Source organism: Paramisgurnus dabryanus, chromosome 1 (assembly GCF_030506205.2).
Source record: "Paramisgurnus dabryanus chromosome 1, PD_genome_1.1, whole genome shotgun sequence".
NCBI classification, from domain to species: domain Eukaryota; kingdom Metazoa; phylum Chordata; class Actinopteri; order Cypriniformes; family Cobitidae; genus Paramisgurnus; species Paramisgurnus dabryanus.
In genome coordinates, this window is record NC_133337.1 from 36,131,996 (window position 1) to 36,156,011 (window position 24,016).

The 24,016-nt window shown below is 37.9% G+C and overlaps 1 protein-coding gene across 1 annotated transcript in view; it reads right to left on the reverse strand.

Annotated features, from left to right (window-relative positions):
• snd1 (staphylococcal nuclease and tudor domain containing 1) overlaps positions 1–24,016 on the reverse strand; it is a 195,323-nt gene that overhangs the window by 73,714 nt on the left and 97,593 nt on the right. The window lies entirely within an intron of this gene.

Consider the following 24,016-nt stretch of genomic DNA (forward strand, 5'->3'; position numbering starts at 1 on the left):
AAGATAGTGAATAGTAGCTAAATAGGGCTGGGTTATTTAGCGCAAAAAACAAGCTTATTTCAATATTTCAATTAATAATTAAAATTCAATTTGACTACGAGTTTAATCGCATAAGACAAGCTATAAATATTTTTTGTAAACTTAAATATCACAATATTAACATCAAATTTATATTACCAGCAAAATCATTATAAACATTTGATATATTACCATGTCCTGATGCTTAATACGGCAAACCATTATAAGTAGTTGCTCTAATGAAAGCAAACTGCTTAGCTCCTGTTTATTATTATGGTTTAATGAAAAGAGAATGCTTAAAAAAAAAGAATAAGCTCATCTGGCCAAAATATAAAAATAATCCACAAGCAAAACAACATCCATATTATATGAGCATGTGTTAAGTGGCTTTATGGGAAACAGGCAGGTGTTGTGAAAAGACACTCCAAAAGTCAAACGATTAAGAGTGCGGTTGTTCAGGCCCAGAGCCCCCTGGGAAATCTACTGGGAATTACTTCGGAAGCAGAGGCTGCGTATGCAGGGAGAGTAAAAGCTTTTTAATGAGGGCATAATCGCCACTTTGATTAAACACGAGAATGACAACCAACCTCACATTATGAGGGACAAACAACGACCCTCCCACACCGGGTCCCGCTAAGCGACGAACTAATGCTCTACACGGAAAGGTAATGGCTCTGGTCGGGTTCACGCTCGGAATGTTCCGGCAATCTGCGTTGGCCGTAGCCACGGGGTGAAATGTATTGGGTCTCTCACAGCCGGTTTTACACACCCCATGTACTTTACTGCTGGAACACAAAGCTCCGAGTTAATCTAAAGTGTAGCGGCTATTTGAGTTCTAGTAAACAGGTTTTAGTTAATATTCCTACATCCTCTGTTGATGACGTTAAATCACAGTTTTTTACATTACACAAAGAAAAGGTTAAGGGGGGTTCCCATGTCTAAACAAGATTTTCAAAGGTGTATATTTGGGTGATCTGGATTGTTACGTATTGACCCTAGGGCTGCAAAATGATTAATCGTGCCATAATGTGTGTGTACTGTGTATAATAATAGTAATAATAAAACTATAAATAATAATAATAATAATAATAATAATAATAATAATACAATAATACAATAATACATAATACATAATACAATAATACTAATACTAATACTAATACTAATGATACAAGAAATAATAATAATAATAAATAATAATAATAATAATAATAATAATAATAATAATAATATAATAAATAATACAACAATAATAATAATAATAATAATAATAAATACACACAGAAGCAAATATATATTTAAGAAATATTTACATTTACAATATACAATAAAAACCAATAATAGTAGTCCCATGTGAATATGTTAATACGTTAAACCACATTTTTTTTTACATTACACAAAGAAAAGGTTAAGGGGGGTTCCCATGTCTTAAAAAGATTTTTAAAGGTGTATATTTGGGTGATCTTTATTGTTACGTATTGACCCTAGGGCTGCAAAACGATTAATCGTGCCATAATGTGTGTGTACTGTGTATAATAATAGTAATAATAAAACAATAAATAATAATAATAATAATAATAATAATAATAATAACAATAACAATAACAATAACAATAATAATAATAATAATAATAATAATAATACAATAAATAATAATAATAATAATACAATAATAAATAATACAATAATAAATAATACAATAATAATAATAATAATAATAATAATAATAATAATAATAATAAATACACACAGAAGCAAATATACATTTAAGAAATATTTACATGGGTATATACATTTTTATATTTATATATAATTTACAATATACAATAAAAAACAGTAGTCCCATGGGAATATGCACATGCCTCCCTGCTTTCTTTCCTTCCCATTTCGTTTACTAAATGTTTTGGTGATTTTGTTCGTAAGCTGAAAGATAAGAGACCCAGATACAGATCAGGCCAGTCGACTTTCTGCTAGCGTCCCCCGTTACGCAAGCTAGACTTCTCGAGTCTCAATGTCAGATGAGAGAGTTAAAGTCATTTGGCAACACATGCAACGGGACAGTCCACAACTCTCTTAAGTGCCTCCGTCCACCTGTCTTACACCGTTTACCGCATTCCTACCACTCCACACTTCACATAATGCATTATTAGATGTCCCGTTAACGTTTAAGGTTATTTGTGTGAGAGAAATAAAGAGAGAGAGCGAATTACAGAGGAAAGCTTATGGTCTTTATCTTTGCAAACAGATTTAAAATGTCCTGCTTGTCCAAATACAAGGTCACTCAATATGCTCTCTAGTACAATTCGGGGAAAGCGATAAACATTTCGCGTAAGCCCTAAAAACGCGATGATTTTATATTAATTTAATCCGAATGGCCCCAAAACCGAAGATTAATATCTTTGCCGTATGTACCTATTCTTTCCTGGCACAATATCATGATTAATACACGCATATACACACACAAAGAGAATGAATGTGATTAAAATCTACAAAAGATTTTCGTACAGGGATATTCAATCTACTACAGTATACATATAGCGACCCGTGCTGAAGGTTCGGCTTATCCCTTGCGGTGCATTACCAATTCAGTCAAGCCGAGAGCCGGTTAGACGGTTAAACCTCACTTATGAGGCACAGTTTTGTTTGTTTTGTTAAGAGGAAAATGGCTGGAATGGGCCGGATGCTTTAATTGGTGTTGCATTAGCTCTGACCGTCTATATTTGTTAATTTGCAATGCCGTGTTTCAAACTAATGGACAAGCAATTTGTTCTGCACTTGACAAAATCACACCTTCAACCGTGAGCTACTGGTGTCAGGAAAAAACAAACATGGGGGAATTTTACTGGAAAAGGTGGACAGCAGGCTAACAGCTACGTGCTAAAAATATGCGTTTTAGTGTGAAAAATGGCCCTTTCAGTAAAGCCGCACACAATCTCAACATTCAACCCTGGAGTGAAACTGGGCGTGCGACAGACTGGAGGCGGATATCTGGGCTGTGTGTTTTAAAGACGGCTGCCCACACTGGTGAACGCTGAACATCTCATCACAACCAGACATAAACCACCATCACCTCCTTCTCTTTCAGTGCAAGTAAACGGATTAATATCACACCAACGGTACAGACTCGCACACATACTTTCATCCCACACAGCACTTGCTTGTACAACAGGAAAATACACCGGCACCGTAAGGGCACGGCGAGTCTCAGATAGCCGGCCCAGATGGCTCCCAGTGGAGGTTTCCAGAGCCACTATGGCTCCCCGTGGAGGGAGCATTTGAGCCAACATGGCTCCCGCTGGATCACAAATGGCTTCTGTAAGTGTGAAAAATGCCGCACAGAGAAATATTAAAGTGGATAGAGATTGATTTCCAGGGTGGGTCGCTTTTTAGAGAAGAAACTTACGCATTTGATGCAAAAATTATTTTATTTTCGAGAGCTGAACATGTAAAAAATTTTCAGCGTTCTTTACATCTGGGATTAACAGATGTTTTGATATCCACTTATGTGGATATTTAGTTGTACTGCATATATATATCCAATGTTCTTCATACAGTATTAAGAGATCCTATTGCCATTTAATTATATTGTGGCTAAAAATGCAATAGCGTTGTTTTGTTGACTGCTCTCGAACCATCATCTCGAAAGGTTTCAGTGATGTGATTTCAATAGATCTTGTGTGCATTTATACCCAACTGCATGTTATTTGCCAGGTCTAAATACAGCTTTTTAGTCCAGACACACCTACAGCTTTTATCAAGGCTTAACCTTGCCTGAAAGCTTTCCTTCAGATGATATACACATTCCCCAAACACTACTGGAGTAATATACACACTCGCAGGACTCGTGCCTTCTCGTTTTTAATCACCGGACAGCCCTTCACAGACTTTAAATCTTATTTTATGGCACGGACCAATTACAGAGGGAGTCTCTCACGCCCTAACTCAAAACCCAATGCATAGGGTAGATATCCTGGCATGACTGTGCCACTGTAGCCCATCATGTCTTTCCAATGACAGGCGACTGACGAGTTTGTCACATCTCACTGCTTTGCCTATGTAACATAAATTTACAGGCATGAATGTTGTGTGGGGGTTAGCCTCCATTTTCATTATAAATAATGTGACCTGCATTGAATGAGATTTTTGTATTAAGTTAGGGCAGCCCAAGTGGACCTTGACTCAACCAATCACAAGAGCAAGGTTACGCTACCGTGAACTTTGTGGTGGGCACTGAACTAGTTGTTAATGTTGTAAGAAAATAAGATGTTTGACAACTAAATCGAACTCCACCTCATTTTACTTAGAGATTGAGCGAGTGACATTAAAATAAACAGCCGTGCAGGCCATCAATAAAACACACAAATTGTATATAGTCAATGTTTCATTTTATATGCACACAAGGACTGGAGGAAGTGTTGGTTGTGGTTGAAGGTGCAGTTTTATTTATACATGTTTGTGAGATGGTCGATGAAGGTGAACTTTCCCAGGTGTATATTAGACCAGCTCACACATCACAACTCGGGGGTAAAAGGGGGAGAATGTAGAAAATGAGTGTGTGCGCGTGTATTGATCGGGCTTCAGGGCACATCCATCAGTGCTGTGGTCATGCCCGTCTGCACAGAATCTCTCAAACATTGGCCATTATCAGCACGGCAAACATATGCCAGGGCGGTCCATCACCAACACACATGCACACACCGACAATATTCAATCAAATAAAGCAATAGGCGACCAGAGGCTGTGCATTACACCGATTTTACGCTATACAGAAATGCTGTTCTTGGACGTGACAAGAAGCCGACAGCTGCAACATCAATACGACAAAACCAATAAGAAGTCTTATTCATTATTAATACAACTGAAATTATTCAGCAGACTGGTTGTGATTGCCAAGGAGCGTAGCATTCTGCCGCATTAATATCAAATTGTGAGGTCACAGGTGAGAACTTAGTGTTGAAGATTGCTTATCCAATCAGAACTGTTTAAGTCTCAAACCGGTTTAATAACCTCCTACTGCCACTTTTAACTGATGCAACTTTCAACTTCTTAACTTTAACTAAAGTGAAAATGATTTCTAAAGCCTCCTCCTTTTATCCTTATCTAAATTATGGATCATTCGAAAGGGCTAAAGCAGACGTTTTACACCCTGTGAAAGCAGCTGCAATCAGGACCGACGTAATATTAGTCGGCCCACCGAGAAGAACGAGAGGGAAATGTGTGTGTGTGTGTTTAAAGCGATAGCTTTTCCGTTAAAGAGGAAAATTGCCTCATCTGTGGCAATATCGACTAAAGTTTCAGCTGTAAGTCATGTTAATGGTAGTATTACAGTTGACGGCAGCACTGCAGTGTTTGTTCAATTTTATTACTATTTAATAATGTTGCAAATCAGCTTTGCAAAAAGCATGAAAATAAAAAAAAGTTGCACAAATATCACTCAATGACCCCGGGACTTAGCAAAGGAGCGAAACATTTAACAAGGTGCTAGTAGACAAAATTGGCATGAGTGACTTTTATGCTTACACTACATAGTAAATGTAGACATGGGAAGTGTGTATATTTTAACACTCTGATCAGCTACACAAGACGATCAAACACAATCATGCAGGCTATGACTACAAACAAGACAGTCCATGTGTGCAGAGCGTTAAGACGAGGCAAAGCAAGTTCAGAGGTTTCACTTAACCTTGCATAACCATAGCAACCGCGTCAAATGGTGGCACCATGTGGTGCCATCTGCGAGGTAAATGCAAAACAGGAAGGAGAGTCGGCCAGAACAGGAAGCAGATCCAACAGATGGCCCCCGCGGTACGGTCCGCAATCTAAGTTCTTAAGACGCTCCGAAACAATGCGTCTGAGCATTGCCTTTACATGCCTTTCAGTTTAAAAATATACAGCCATGGGAAGAATTAAGAGACCACTCAAGTTTTGCCTTTAATCATCCTTTCTACATGAATTGTGACCATTTCAGTCCAGCGTCTGTTGAAAGCCAGCAAAAGCAAACCTCAAGAGTGGCAAAGTGTCCCCCAATGGCAATGTAAAAAACTATGGTTTCAGAATTCTGGGAATTTTCAAGGCTGGAAACTTTCCATGGGAATATGGGAATTCATGGTAATAAATTGGAATTAACAGGAATTAATGGGAATAAACTGGTCATTTGAAAAAAATTGCAGAGTTGCCTATATCAGGAAACTTAAATGTAGTTAAAAAAAAATCACTGCTTACTGAAGGGCCATTGAGGCCACACCCCCTGCGTATACTTGTATTCTTCCATAACATGCATGGATAATTTCTTGAATGCTGTACACAAAATAATGTCAAACTGTCCACCTTTGCATGTTTTCACGTAAAGAACATAAATTTGTTCAAAAAATCCTTGTGCTATGTGTTCATATTATAATAACTTCTGAATGGTTTTCGATCAAATAAATCCAAACTTGATGAGTGCAAGTATCAGGATTCTTCAAAATATGTATTATTAACTTGCATGCATGTCTGCTTATGACCAAAATGTTTTTTTATTTATGTTTGTATGTGATATATAGTTTATATAAATTTCCAAATAATTCCCAATCAATTTGGAATATTCCCAAAATTCCCCAACTTCCCATTGAAAGTTTCCGGAAATTTACCCTTTGCAACCCTAGCCAAGTAGAGGTTTCAGGGTGAATCCATAAAATGGATCAGCCTCCACAACCCCCTCCAAAAAAAAAGTGATGGATCGATCCACTAATGGTGCAGATCTATTTTAGATGCAAATATATAGTTAATGGGGCTTTTAATCAAAAGAAAGCACACTCATAAAACAGCAGCCAAACAGTATTACTACAAGTATCAGAGATCAACGGTAGAAGAGGGTTTCTTCTTTAAACAACGGCTTAAATCAATAGCTCAAGCTACCGCCGGCGTGTGAGAAGACATTGATTTAGGGAAAGAGACAGCTCTGTTGAACCCCTCTCAAAAAGGCAGAATTACACATCACGCGAGATGGCGCCCCATAGGCACTTCCACCCATCAGACAGCCAAGAGGGTGACAGTAAAAGGTTTGATTTTTAATGCAGTCATGCCGCTACCAGAGGTTCATAAGAATACTGTATTTGTGACTGCATGTGTTTTTGGACTTAGCGCTGACCCAAAAGGTTCACAACTGCACTAAATAAAGGCGGGTGTTCATTAATGGGGTGGTCAATGAAGTGAACTGTGTTCAACTACAACACAAAGGAAAAACTTGAGAGTTAATAAAAGTCCACGAAAGGTCAAGGGTTAGATTGACTCGAGTTAATGAAAGTGTGCAAAGTGGTAAAGGACTAGAAAAACACAAACATTACATGCTACTGTAACATGGAAACTAGTCTTTATAAAGTGCATGACTTAAACGCAGTCAAGTATATTTTGCTGGGACACAACAAACTCATCTACAGCATGTCCTCCAAAGTATGTACATTATTTTGTGGCCATTGTTTATGAATTTATTGTGTGCATTTCACAGTGTATTTAAATTTTTTTGTTTGTGACCATTTCAGTCAAGAGTGGCAAAAAAGTCCCCCAATGGCAATGTAAAAGACTAGGGTTTCAAAATTCCAGGAATTTTCTAAGCTGGAACTTTATATGGGAATATATGGGATTTAACGGTAATATACTGGAATTAATGGGAATAAACTGGTAATTTGAAAAATAAAATTGCAGAGTTGCCTAAAACACGTAGTTAACAAAATTAAAATAAAAAACCCACACTGCTTACTAAAGGGCCATTGAGGCCACACCCCCTGCATGTACTTGCATTTTTCCATAACATGCACAGATACATTCTTGAATCCTTCACACAAAATAATGTCAAAATGCTCATCTTTGCATGTATTCACGTAAAAAATCAAATTTATTGTGCATTTCACAGTGTATTTAAAAAAAAATTATTTGTTTATAGTGAGTGTTTTCCTCCCCATACTTTCCCAAGACACATAAATAAAACTGCATTTTTTATAGGCTTATATTAATATTCATTAGGATATTAATGTTGCAGAGAACATGTTGAAGTAGGTTAGTATGTGACCTATTATTGACAAGAAACATTTTTTGCCTATAGTGCCGTTTTCAACAACCAATTCCTGATGGTATTATTGGAACACAGTATCATATGAATAAAATATTTGAAAAAAGGTCAAGTTTTTATGCTTTAAAAAGACAAACAGTAGGATTGGACTGGCCTTAGTTCAGCAGTGCATTAGACTGATGCACACATTGCAAACTTTTCTTCAAACCAGATATGCAAAGTGTTTTGTTTGCGTGTATTGATGTGCGCTCAGAACGCATGCATCAATATTGCGGTCATGCCAGTGCAAACCGAAACTTTCAAACACAGGCCCTGTAATCTGCATGCCAAACCAGATAAATTGCCCATCACACACACACGCACGCACCTGTCCACTCTTCAGAATGAAGCCTCTGCCTATTACTTAAAAATATAAAGCAAACTATAACAAGATACAAATGAGAAAGTAAATGAAGGTAATGAAAATCTTGTATCACCGTCAAGCCACTAAATGACCTGGCAGACAGGATGTGAAAGTAATGTAAATTATTACGTGACGTGGGAGAAATTGATGTTTTTTATCTCCGCTGCATGTCACCAAAGCCCTATTCAGATGGGACTGGTCGTCCCCAAGGAGGTCGGTAAATTCGTGCTTCACAGAGGTACTTTGTGCTTAGGATTCAATACGAATCGAACTGCATTCTTCTCACATAGCCTCGATAAAAAACTATGGAGAAAGTATTTGTCTACCTGAGAATTCCTCAGAGAATTCCCATCCCAACCCATTGGGAAAGCATTATTTTCTTAGATTCTCATTTACTTTGACCTTCAATGAATACTGTAACTAAAATAAATTCTCATTGCGCCTTCATTATGAATTCAGGCCTTTTAATAACTTTCCTTGGTAAAAGCACAATAAGTGGTTTAAGTTTTTCTGGCATTCAACAAAGAAAAGCGAATAAATGAGCGTGAGATCAAAAAGCTTAGAATGGCCACAGTAGTGGCAACTACAAAACTAATCCTGTCCAAATGGTGCTTAAGGGCTTTGCTACAGATATCTGGATTACATAAATAAGGTGAGGGCCTTTTAATGCAAAGCATCCTCTTTCTGATGTGTTAGGTAGAGAGACAACATGCATAGCAAATTACAGTGACAATGCCGGTAAGAGATAAGAAATTTAAACCAATGAGCATGTGTTAGTGGCATTGACGTAAGCTGTCCATTTAAACGCTGTCAGTGGTGCGGCATTTTAAACAGTTGCATTAAGCTGCTTTAATACTGTGCAAACACATGCGTGACGACAAATCCCCTTTTTAACAATACACATGCATGCAAACACTTAGCGAGTATTAAGATTATGCGAGTGTCGTTGCATGCTCTGGAAAAGGATTATGCTCATAGCATGTGTACACAAATCTTGCCAATGTACGTACAATGTGCATTTGCTGAAGAGCGAGGGCATGGACCTTTTAAAGGCACATGAGCGTTTATTGTAATGCCCCCCGTGGCCTCTGTGGGAACAGGTCAATATTGAGTCGATGGGACTCGTGGAGCTCTGGTGGTCCCCTCTAAATGACCTACATGGCTTTGTAGACCAATCAATTGTAAACACGGTATGCCTCTCCATAAAGATGATGCATTTCTTATTTGGCTCCGCAAGATCGGAGATACAATCTAAGCGGTGGGGTCAAAGAGGGACGAACTCAACCTATTGGGTTGCCATTTAATCTTTCCTGGGTTGTTTCAACCAAAGATGCTAGGTTGTTTTAACCCATTCTTGGGTCAAATATAAACATTACCGTGTTAATTTAACTCAACGATTGGGTTTGTTCTTTTTGACACAATGGTGGACTGAAAAAAAAGTCAAAAAGGGATGAACCCAGCCGTTGGGTTGTTATATAACCTTTCCTGGGTTAATCCTTTTTGACCTAACGGCTGGTTCAAAATAACCCAGCAATTTTAAGTGTGTACCTCTGCGGACTGGCGTGACCATCACCGTGGTCAGATTTTCTCAGATCATACCGTCTTCCTCCATAAATTCCATAAAGCCGGGCGGAATCCGTCTGAAATCCCCAGTGTCCAGCTGGGAGACACATGCGGTCACATCATAATAAAAATGTTTCCTTCATATCCTCTCTCTTAAGCCGGTCAATCTGTCCCAGCACATAACAAAAACCAGCAGGGGAGGGTGGAGAAATCAATAAGCCTGATCTCTCTCCGCAGGGGTACCTGTATTGCTCTCTTTACCTCGGGAGCTCAGTGCCAAACTCCATTGGGTAGCGAGAGGTCAGGTGACTGGAAATGTGATTCATCTTTGTAACTATGGTGATCAAAGAGATAGACGACCCATAGTGTGATAAATATTTAAATGATTTTTGTTGGACCACTCCAGGATAATGAACAACAGTGTGAAAAGTCAGCGAGCGTAAACCGAGAGATCCGATTGGAGGCCAGAACGACCGAGTGAGCTGCGCGGACTCTAACAGCTCGGTTGTTAAAATCAATGATAGCAATAACTGCGATCCATCTCTTTCACAGCTGCCCTTGCCTTAAGATCGATGCATATTGAACTACATCTGTAAAATTGCTAATATCAAAGATTATTCCCTTTACATAGGTGACGAATCAGAACTGGAGATGTGGATATTTCTGGCTGTTTATGTTCATGCAGTTTTGGTTAGCAAACCAAACCAACTAGCACTAACCAACTAATTTCTGCTGAGTGAGCACCAACACTGATGATAAAATGTGGTCTGCACTATTATAGATGTGTGTGATCGTATATAAGGTTATAAGAATAACAGTTTTGGGGAGTTGTCCAAAAATCTGTCAAGCTACACTGAACACATTTAAGGGTTGGAAATGATTTGAAACTGTATTAAGCCACATTATTCCCAAAAGAAGGACATTCCCATTATGTCAGAGATGTGCATACATAGACCATGATCCTGGGTCAAGGCAATTCAGCCAAGTAAAATACAATGATGAGTTTAAAGGCCTTGGTGGTTTTGGAAGAGTGATGAATGCTTTACGGCGCTCTATTATTCGAGAAAATGCTGTAAAAGTCAAAAATGCTCAAACTGCAAAGCTTTTCATTTCATTTACTATGTAGCTGCGCATTAGGAAGTCACGAGGTGGATTGTTTTCAAGCATGCCTGTTGTCCGTGATAATGTAGACTATAAAATCAGCAAAGCCATAAAAATGACAAAGGGTGCAGAAGAATGTATCCTTAACATCAGGGTGACATTTCTCATCGAACGCAGCTGTTATTTGGATGAGCGTGTTGGAAGGAGGGGAGATGGCAAGCAGCAGGCAATCATGGGAGGCACATCACTATTTATCTAAAGCCCCCTTTCCACCAACTCTTAGAATGATGTGCCAAACCAGTGTCACTCAAAAGGCCATTCGGCCCATCCTGCACTGACAGACAAATGAGAATTGAATGAAACGACACAGAACAAGGGACGGGTGAAAGGGTCGGGGGGTTGAGAATCACAAGTCATTTTTCAGTGTCTGTCGTAAAGCCAGAGTCAAACCGGTGAGGCATGGTGCGATAAGACGAAAAACCTGCCACACAGACAAACATATCACACTGAGGGCTGAAGTGAAAATGTGAAGGTAAAACAAAAAAATATATATAAAATAAAAAACCAGGACATTGGTTTGAGAAATGCAAAAGTTAAAAAACCCACAAAAGGGTCGGTCTCAAAACCAGACACTGAAGAACATATATCTTGTACAGAGCAATTGGCCAAATTAATGAGCTGGAATATATGTCAGTGAATTTCCATTTGTCTCGAAATGGCCTTTGGCCTTGCGATGTTCCAGGAATCTGCTCTCCTATTTGACAACAGCAGATTTTTACCAGGGAACCGTGTTATCAAATGGAAAACCTTTGCAATCAATCGTTTTACATGGCAAGAATCGCTTCAAACCCAAAGTCCGAATAATCCTCGCACAGACTGACCATTAGCATTCAATCCATACGGACTTCTAAAGGGAAAAAGCTCTTAATAGGTGTTGTGTAACATTTCAAATGTCACAGACAATTCAATACTTCAGTTTTGCAGAACTGCAAACACAATGGCCCGTAAATGGTGTCTATATCGAGAGACGGTTAAGAAAACGTCAGACAGCTTTACAGTCGCATTTGTACCTTCTAATCAAATATGGCTGGTCAACCAACACAATTACAATGTGCTGATCTTTCAGCCAGGATGCGCTTTATGCGTGCATAGCCCACTTTAGAGTGACCTATGCCTGGTGAACTGGTCACACTATTCAGCCAGTGTTGTTTTCGTCAACGATGACGATGACTAAGCCCATTTCCAATACTTTTTGTGGTGTATTTAAATAACAAGGCAAGGCACACGTTTCTCAACTTTATAAGCGTAACACACAAACTCAACATGAGGGTATATCAGGCTCAACTTTTTTGTTATGACATGCGTAGAAGGCACATCGACTAAAACAACGGCAAGCCCTCGGGGACTACCTTAATGCACATTTTAATAGTATTAAATACACCACACTTTTTAACCTAAATTAATTTGTTAAAGGCAGAGTAGGCAGGTTTAAGTCTAAAAAAGTCTAAAACACTTTTTTCCAAATTTGTTTAAACTGTCTTTATATACCGATACAGAAGTAAAATGTAAGTACTCTGAAAAAGAGAGTATAAAAATCGAGAGTCTGTAGACCTCTCACGATAATTTTTCCATTCACTCCACCCCCTCCCTTCTGGGTTTCTTTTTAAGCCACGCCCCCAAAACACATGAACGCACAACGCTGACCGGCTCTGCTGGGAGAAGCATTTACCTCAGAGGAAGGAGCGCGGTGCATGTAGTAACATCATGTCACAATCACATGTAATAATACACTTGAATGTAAACAAATACGATAGCTTTAAGTACTCACTTTTAAGCTAGCATTTCGATACTGGTAAAGTTTTAAATATATTTTGTTTGATTCGATAACAAACAAGCTAGTTATATTTATAAGACAAAGCTAAAAACAGGTTGCATTGAGCAAGTTGCAAGCTTTTTGTGGAAAATTCATAACATATAAGGTGTTTTGCATGGAAGAGTTTCCGTCATGAAAGCAATGTTGACTCTGATGAGGACTACACTCCGGAGACAATACCGCTACCACACCTTCGACTCGAGGAAAAGCCACGCGATATTTACTCTCGTTTGATTCCTTTGTTTATTCCTTTTTTGTCTTCGCTGACTGCATATGCAGGTACTGTGAGTTCTGAATGCTCTTTCTGTGCCATACTTTTGCTCTTCCTAGAGTGCTCATGCACGTTCAAATCAACCGGGTGTGCGCATGTGTGGGCAGATCCCGTAGCAACAGGGTTGGTGCCATGGTCGAGCGAGAGCGTGACAGTCGTGCAAGCCAATCATTTGTTTTTCGTCCTGAATGGAACTAATTAGCCGTGAGAGGTCTACAGACACTCAATTTTTATACTCTCTTTTTCAGAGTACTTACATTTTACTTATGTATTGGTATATAAAGACAGTTTAAACAAATTTGTAAAAAAGTTTTTTAGATAATTCCTGCCAATCCTGCCTTTAAAGAATATTTTTTTTACTAAAATTGACTTAAACTTGACTAAAACCTTTTTGCGTTTTCATCAACTAAAACTTGACTAAAACGATCAAGTTTATAAGTGACTAAAATGTGACTAAAACTAAAAAGCATTTTCATCCAAAAGACTAAGACTAAAACTAAAAGGGCTGCCAAAAACACCACTGTATTCAGCTGAGATACATAAGACCTGCACCTGTTTAAAGGGACAGTTCACACAAAATTTAAAACTGTCATCTTTTACTCACCCTCGTGTTGTTTTAAACCTGTATGAGTTTTGTTCAACCCAAAAGAAGATATTTTGATAAAAGATGGTGAGCACACAGTTGACGGTAACCATAGTGGGAAAAACATATTGGAAGTTAATGGGTACGTCAAACGTGTGCTCACCATCATTTATCAAAATATCTATTTTTGTGTTCGACAGAATAAATGCACACTGATCGAGAAATGATTGGATAAAATCGTGCAATGTTTGTGAACACCTAACCTTTTTTTTTTAACATGCACCGATTAATACTAAATTAGACAGGTCCCAAAGAAAACCATCAGTCAAATACAAGTTTGGGTTGCATGGGTATTAATCAATAAGAAAAACCTCCCAAACTCTCCTCGATCCAGAAGAAACAATCGACTTCTTGTCAAAACCAATGCTGCACCTACAAACAGCTTCAGAATGAGAGGCGGCAGAAAGAGCGACGGAGGAGAAAACCGTTCATTCTTTTTTCGTAAACCCCCCAAAGACTGGGAGACGCACAGATGCTGCTAATCAGCCAGAAAGAGTCAGCCTGCCTGAACGTAGACACACACGGACTCTCAAATCAGGGAGAAGCGTAAAAGCAAAGAAGGGCAGCGGAGAGAAGAGAGTCAGAGATTCAATACTGGGATGCCTGCCTGAAGGTGCTGATGAAACCCGGCTCAGTAACGCAGTCATACACACGGCCAAAATCACAATGTTACTACTTGAAAACATATATAGGAGCAACACGGGAAGGCTAACCACTGAACCATATGGAGGATGAGACACAAAATAAGTGTCAAATAAGTAGTATGAGTTCTAAACGCACATCTAAATGCAAAAAACAAAAACAGTCTAGAAGTAAAAGCCCAGTCAGCATTTATGCCAGTGGCATTGGGAGTTGTGTGCTTATTGGTAAGCTGAAGCAGCGCTGAGTGGCTGCGGTTATGTAACATTGCGTCAACAGGGTTATGCAATCGTGGGTCACTGGTGTCTGCTGATTAAGTTAGCAGGTTTTTGTTGTTCATTAAATTTTACATTTGCATTTATCTAACTGCGAATTTAATCTATATATTGTTTTATGAAGATGCGTGTTCCTTGGGGATCAAACCCATGACCTGAGCCACAGGGCCACCATTACAAGCTCATCTCAGCCAATCATAAATTGTGACCTAAAAAGTCAAAATTGTTCTGGCCTAAATATCAAACTTAAAATTCAACCCTTTAATTAACAAAAGATGAGTCAACATGAACTCAAGCGGCTAAGCACAAGGGGGATATGAAGCGGTTTCTAGACACGTAAGACAAACTCTGATAATTACATGGCTCTTTAGTTTCTGACAACTGCATCAGACATATTATTTAAAATTTATAATAAGAAAATGAGCACTGATGACTATCATAAGCATTCAACCCCAGACAGGCTTGACAGGTAGATCGTGGGTGTCTTCTTGATTTTTCTATTCAAACTATTTTTTAACTATACAAGATTGATTGTTTGTTTTCTACGTAAAATCATCCTATGTGATATAGAAAATTTAACCTTGAAATCTTTAATATTGACTGAGTAAAGTCATATAAAAGAGATTGAAATTAAAGTAAAATCAGTTAAATTAATTTTGATACACATAAATTTTGACGCACCTATATTTCGATTATGAGCTTTTAGCTTGAATTTCACAGAAAGGGTTGCATACGAAATGTATATTTAAATTTATATATTTTAAATATACAGTACTGTGCAAAAGTCTTAGGCCACCATGCTTCCATTAGATTTGTTGATTTTGCAATGTTATAGTGATCATATAATTATTTATCCGTCTCTTTATTAGAATACAACCAGAAAATACAGGAAATGTGTACGTAGTATTAAAAACGTAAAAGTATAAGCTGAAGTGTCAAGTATTAAGGGTAAACTTCCCTTCCACTTGAGCAATAGCAGGCAGCTGCAAGATCTCTTAAACCTAAATAAAATAAAATCCTAATTTCTAGTTCTAATCAAATGACTTCAGTCTCCTCAAAAAAGCTCAGGTGTGTTTCGTGCCAAGAGAGGTCACACTAAATACTGACCGATGCCTAAAAAAGACATTACGTTCTGAAAATTGTTTTGTTTTTAATTTAACAAAAAAAAAAAAAAAAAATTTTTTTAAGATAAAAATAGAAAATACAAGAAAAAGTGAAAAATAAATATGACATTGAAACTTTGCTAAAACAACAAAGCTGCTGATGAAGACTTTTGCACAGTACTGTACATATATGCATATATATATGTGGTGTGTATCCAAAATGACATACGGTGCATTCAGATGCTATATTTTATATATTTGTATATACAAGTATGTGTATTCCCTTCAAACACACAAACTTGCCGTTGCTAGCGCCATGCTCCACCAGATAATGACAGCATGTGTAGATATGCACTACTTTGTAAAGGTGACGTTTGTAATTCCTGAACCTCTTACACAAATGTAATTTTTAGGTCTTTGGACATTACCCTCTTGCAATTCTGAAAACGTATCTTACATAAACCTTTTCTTCAGCTGGGGGGCATAGACCTACGCTTGTGCAGTGTGTATACACACACACACACAGAATATATGAAGTGACGTAGGCCCTGTCACATGCAGTGGAGTTTACTCTCTTTAACACTCATTTTTCCTTTTCTTCGCTTATTTTCATGTATCATGTCTAATGTTCTGTGTGTTCCTCAGTGGAAGGATGAAGCAGCAAAGGAACATGCACTGCCTGCAGACAAGGCTTTCAAGAGAGAGAGGGAGGGAGAGAGAGAGCGAGAGAGAGAGAGAGAAAAAATACCTGCACATTGCACTGCAAAAATTATGTTCAATAGGGATGGTAGTGGGGACAAACAAAATGAAAGAAAATACATTAAGATTCATAATCTTGTTTTTCAAATGTCTGTTTACACCTGTTCATCTGGCAAGTGGTAAAAATCCTGTTTGTTGGATCTGTCAGACAGCAGAGTCAATATCTGGGGTATTTGCTTTAGTCATAGCAATGCAACAAAAATCTGCCTGATCTCCGCATTGAAAGCTAGTCCTGTCCAAAAAGATTGTCAATTTTGGAAGAAAAAGGGAAAACTGGAAATAGTCCATCATAACATCTTCCTGCGGTGCAAGATCTCACCAGGCAACACAAGTACCAAAGACAACACCGTATTTACACATTAATTCAACAGATCATATGTTTGCTTATTTACTATCACACATTTAATTTAATTTCAAACCAATTTTGGATTTCACTGGTTCGACTTCAAACAACTACATAGATTTAAGCCTCATCAAAAGCTAAAACAAGATATTCATTTTGTAGGAATATCCTGCAGCGGGGTTTCCTTCAGAACCACATAATATCAAATGACAGCACACATGTCTGAGAGTGTGTGGGCCAGGGATTCATCGATGCACTCATATAACATTTAAAACCATGTTACAATGTCGTACCAGAGAAGAAATACAACCTACGGCTCTGTCAGGATGAGGAAAACCCACATTCCCAAATAAAGACAAACAGAATAAATATAGTGTGCGCACTGGGCTTGTGCATGAAGGACACTGATCTAGCCCTTAGCAAGAGCGTCTCAATTTTAAAATGAGCTCCTCTTAAAATACTATATTATGCAGAGACCTCACAAGAGCAGTCAAGAACGGCTCAACATTTCACGCATGCTATTACACAATGTCAAGGTAGTATGCGTTCTTGACCAAGTGCCGACTGATAGGTACAAAAAAAAGACAAGCCACACATGTATGAAGTATTCTCAATTTAACGCTCGCAATGGGTTAATATATATATATATATATATATATATATATATATATATATATATATATATATATATATATATATATATATATATATATATATATATATATATATATATATATATATATATATATATATATATATATATATATATATAGAATAGTTATAACATTTTATAAATATAAAAAATATATAAGTAAATAAATAAATAAAAATATAAATAAATAAATACATAAATAAAAAATACATTAAAAAAATAATAATAAATAAAAAAATAAATAAGACACAATTTGCCCTTTTTGCCAACAATTGTTGTTAACTAAACCCCCACATGCACTCAGTATCTGTCCAATTTTAATGATGAGGATCAGGCCGTGCTTAGGTTTGTAATTCTGCATGTCTTGCTTGCAAAAAATACACACACATGCACACAAACTGAGAACCGTAAAAAAACGTGCTTGTGTAAGGCTAAAAATAAAAAAGGACGCCCTGCCACATTGAAAAAGGTGTATTTGCTGTATATTTTTGTGGCGTTTTCATTCTAAGTCATCAGTCGCTCACTCTTTATGCCCTCATTGTTGGGGGTTTTGAGAACACTGGCCCAACTCTGGCCAGAGCGAGGACCGATCGCTGCGTTATTGAGTTTGGGTTTAAAAGTGATCCCTGCATGCAGCAGCAGGCAGTCACCTCAGGGAAATCCCACACTGCACTGCAACACAAAACGCGTTTAAGAAAGGTCACAACCTGCAGTTTAAGGGGATTTATTCTGGAGCCTTCCATCATTCCCCAGGACCCTTTTACCTGACCCCCTCCTCACCAATCCCATTGTTGGCGGTGCAAAAGCTGCATCATCTAGCCATTGACTAAACCTAGCATTAGGATATTCCCATACTGCCGCGCATAAGATTAGACACACTTAGCTTGGTCCACAAAGCTCCTTGTTTACTAGAAATACGGATGAGAGTGACATCGAAAGAGATACAGCCAGAGATGGAGTCTCGCATTATAATATACATTTCTAAGAAGCCAGACAACTATAAATCAACAATTCAGATGTTAATAAGAGGGAGGCTATAGAGTGTGAAGGAAACTTGGATCGCAGAATACAAATTCACACATTAAACAAGCACGGCGGAGTGGCAGAAGACTGCTTTTCAATGGAAGATCATTATTTTCCAACGCTATAAAAAATTCACCTTGATGTGCCTCTCTGGGTGGATATAATTTCCTATGCATTGGATTACATTTGCCTGTAGGTCCGTGCACCTTGCTCCCTCTCGTTTTCACCCAGAAAAAGCTGTGGGCATATTGTTCGTTTAAATCTAACAGAACTCAATCTTCCTGTAACTCCACAGCTTAATAGTGCCATTGGAATATATTAGGCTCCATTATGCACCAGAATATAAAGCCCTTGTGAAAAATTACAAAGAGCCACTTGCATTCCCTCAATTCGGTTCGTTACTCACGGCCTCTGCGTTTCTGGTGATTGGTAATATCTGACTGCCAATGTTGGCGACGTGGAATTCACGACCTTGGTCTGTAACGCAGAACGATGTTTCGCAAGATTTGAGAACGAGGCGAAAATCTAACTAATACGCATAATCCCTTGCTAGGACAGCCAAGGTGAAGATAATGTTTGACATTTGTGATAGAAAGGAAGATTTGGGTTAGATAACAGCTATTGACTACGCACACAGACCGATGGCTCAAACTGAAACAGGACTGGTGTGATACAATAATCCCACACTGGTGATTCATCAAAGGCAATTAAATGCAAGAAAAATAAATGACTCCAGCCAATAAACCGGCAAACCATTACAGTACTTCATTATTTTGTTGTGGAGATAAAGATGAAGGGTAGGAGAATTGGGCAAGCTGACTGCATCACTAAAACTTGCACAAAGGTTGTGTTGTGTAGCTGGCTAACACAGATGAGGTTTTGTTAAAAAGCAGATTTTTATGTGAGAATGTGGGCAAAAAGACCACCCCCTAGATATGTTGTCTGGGGTGTTTAAAGCCCCTGATTTAATTCACCAAGCTCAGGTTCAGGCATTGACATACACTGGGTAGCATGACAATTCAATGGAAAAAAAGCGCATTGCGTGCCAGAATGTTTAGCACTCAATTATTTTAATGGCTCGTCCACTTAAAATAATCTTGAAAAGGCTGAGGTCCTTGTCTTTGTCATACTGTCTGGCCAAGAGGGGCCTTTAGGGAACCAACGAATACATCCATTAAAGCATGCTCTGTTTACCCAAAAATGAATATTTTGTCATTTATTCAAATTTTCTTCCAAACCTGTATGATTTGTAAAACTAAATGTTTTGATGGACTTGTAAAACTAAAAAGGGGAGTCAACATTCTTCAAAATTTCTACTTTTTTTAATAAGTGACCCTAGACCTCAAAACCAATCATAAGTAGGTATGTGCAATAATTTGCATGCGATATCATGCACATCTCGTCAGTAAAGTCGGTTCCTTGATTAGTAGTAAATCGCCATCGCCTGCTATTCAGATGGAGCGGCATTTACTACACAAAGCCGTAGTTCACTAAAAGCTCGGCCATACATATTGCTGGCGATATGTCTGCAATAATTCATTCGAAATTGCCCCGATTGTCAGTGAACTACGGCTTTGTGTAGTAAATGCCGCTCCATCTGAAAGCAGCTGATAGCGATTTACTTATCACGGAACCGGCTTCATTGACGAGATGTGCAATGACAATCACATGCAAATTATTGCGCATAATTTGTATTAATAAGCTTTCAATTGATGTATGGGTGGTTAGTATAGAACCATATTTGACAATATAAATCTGGAATCTAACGCCGCATTCAGACAGCCAGCGATGTTATCGCTGCTTATCGCCTGCCGCTGGTGGTTGATGTCGCTTGTGGGCGTTCCCAGTTCTGGTTGCGTAGTAGTGTGACGTTACCCCATGTTGTAAACAACAAATCAGTGCTTCACTTACTTCACTCCCATTGGTAGTCGCTCGTGAAACTCGCTGCTAATTTGCATAAAGTTAAACTTTTCTCAACTTTTGTCGCGCGACTCCGTCGCTAATCGCGCCTACATTCTGTCGCCAACGGTCACGTTCGCTCGTGTCGCCGGAAGTCGCCCAGTTTCCATTGAAATGAATGAGATCGCATTGCTCTGCTACTACTTGTCATTGGCTGTCTGAATGGGGTGTAAGGGTGCAAAAAAATATTGAGGAAATCGCCTTTCAAGTTGTCCAAATAAAGTCATTAGCAACACATTATTAATGATAAATACATTAATATATTTACAGCAGGAAATGTACTAAATATCTTCAATGAACATGATCTCATGAACTTAATATCCTAATGATATTTGACACAAAAAATCAATAATTTTGCCCCATACAATGCATTGTTGGCTATTGCTACAAATATACCCATGCGACTTATGACTGGTTTTGTGGTCCAGGCTCAGATAAAGTTTAATAGATTTGAAACAACAGGGAACAGATTTGTGAATGACATAACCCTTAACGTTTGCTTATTTACATGTGATTGTCACACTGTGTTTGGTGCTCTTTTAACGCTTTAACAAGGGTCTCAATCAGTCTCTATATGAATCCTTCCCTGCTAATGAGTACTCTATATGGGGTCTCAAGAATCGCAAGAAAAAATTGAACCAAGCTCTATTTATATGCATCTTCTAAAAAAGTCAGTCATTCTAATGCATTGCACTCTCTGCATTCCTACAAAAGTGTTTAGTATGAATGTGTGAAACAAGACGATTTAACGTGAAACAAGACGATATTCTGAAACTCAAACAATGAAACCAATCGTTCGAGTGTGCACTGAAACAACGCTGTTAAAAATGACAGACGCGATCTCAAGACAATTGCTTGGTATAAAGAGACAGATACTTGTCTACAACAAGATGTCTGGCAATGGCCTGCTGCTTTTGAAGCTGAAATATTGAGATATATTCTGTAAGTCCATCTTCTGGAGAGGGTTGAAGATTGGAGTGTGCGCTTTTGGGCCACCTACTGTAAATCAGTCTCTTTAAAGCAGCAGTTTCAAACAAGGGGTACTTATATAGACTTAAAGCTCCAAGTCTTTCACAAAATACAGCTAAAACCCCAAGGTTGTATCTTCCATCATTATTTCATCCTTTACACAAACCAGAAAAAATTGCTCCTGATACTTTCAAAATAAGCTCAGGTGTCTCATTAAACGAAGAGAAAGCCGTTTCACGAGTGTGTTGTTCAGCCGCAATATCAATTTTACTTAGTTTACAAGTGAATCACTGTAACAAAGGCCATTCAAATAATACTAACGCTAATACTAAAAGAAATCTAGTATAATGAGGTAAAAGAAACACATTTCCTGCCACATTCGGTGTCGACAATGGGGTACTTGAGCCTTACTGATGGGATTGCAGGGGTTCATAAGACAAATAAGGCTGGGAAAAAACTGCTTTAAAGTGACTGCACAAAGCGTTTTTAATCTGGGCTGGAAGATTGTAATAGACAGAGAGGTTTAATGAAGGTCATTAGTTTGCAAACAATAGCCATTAGAAGAGTGCTGGAGCAGAGACCATCTGACACTCCCTCCATCCTTTCAGAGTGGATTGTCTTGAGCTCAACCAATCCATCAGAAGAAAAACAACCACGGAAAATATCATTAACCATGCACTGGCCCTCAAATATTATATTACAGACAGTTAAAATAGAGTGGGTGGAGAGTCCGAGAGAAGGAGAACGAGAGAGAGAGAGAGAAACAGTTGTTTGCCGTTGAACATTATAAAGTGGATGATAGTGGACAGAGTGCCCTGCTTAGCAGTGGTTTAATCTAGCTTGAATTAATTCCTGGAAATCGAAATGAAATTAAAAGTAAGTGTTTGGCAACCCGTCCCCACTCAAGGTCACAAGTGTTTGCCGAAATGACAACGTTTCCACCTGCCCCAGGCTGATTGATTCAGAGCTAGAGAGAAATATGAAAAAGAAGAGAATGTGTTTAACAAGAGTGGGCAGATCACGTGTTGCAGAGAGCCAACGCTTTACAGAAAGTGGACACACTGAGTTGTAGACACTGGGTTTTAAAGCCTAGTAAAACCTGAAGAGACACTATGGAGGAATGCATTTAATAAACTGCAAGGCAAATAAATCACGATACAAAAGGACTAGGTCAAACTTAACAGTACTCTAAAACATCTGCTACTATTAAACAGTTTTTCAATAATAAACTTTCGAGTTTATATAAAACAAACTGGAATTAGGTGGTGGTAGAGATGGACAATATGCCCAATACTTGATATCTTAGTATCTTTCTAAATTTTACATGCATTAAAATTAGTTTATTAGCACAATTTAATACTTTAATAAATAAATGTAGATTAACACACATGACCCCGGACAAGAAAACCGGTCAAGTGTGTCATTTTTTAAATTAAGATTTAGACATCATCTAAAAGATGATTAAATAAGCTTTTCATTGATACACACAATTTGTTAGAATAATTATTTGGCAAGGATACAACCAATTTAAAAATCTGGAATCTGAGCATGGCCGTACTATTATTCATATTAAAAAATAAAATTTGAAGTTCTCTGAATGAATAATTCGTTTTTTTTACGAATTCGCGTATATAATTAAGTTTGGACCGTTTACTGTACAGTTTAGTGTAAAATGATGAAGATTGGCTTAAACTGCAAAGACGCGGATGCAGAAGTTACAGTGTTGCCAGATCCCATTGTTAAAAATCCTCTTAAGATGTAGTGTTTTAGCAAATAATGTGACACTTTAAAACTAACTATAAAGTGATGATTAGGTGTAGGTTAGTATAAGCGATTTATCTGATTTATTTCTGAAAGGCAAGGTTTGAACTTACTAAGGCTACTTAAGTTCTTTAAGGCCAATTTGTTTTTGGCACTAATGTCTGGCAGCAAGGTGACCACCTAAACTGAAAGTTATCAAATAAGAGGCATCATTCAGCGAGCAGGTTATTACTGACAGAAAACTACATTCGGTAAGACAAAAGCAAAGCAGTAATCATCATAATTGTGTTTGTAAGAGTATCAACAGTGTCCTATCGAAAAACAGAAAATAATTTGAGTACAAAGATGTAGAAAAATTGGATTTAAATGAAATGTCAAATATGTTAACACCCCTAGCATACAACGGTAAAGCCAATCAAACAAAACATAAGCGTTGAGAATTCTGTTATTTCGTTCAATTTAGGAATAACCTTTATCAAAGTCATCCTGAAAACAATCAAAAGAGAACTAAACAAAGTACTTGTGTAGTATCTTGTAAAGTTCTTGTATATATAATAGGCTATTGCTTATTAAAATGATTACAAAAAACATTGTTGCGTGAAAAATAAATAATC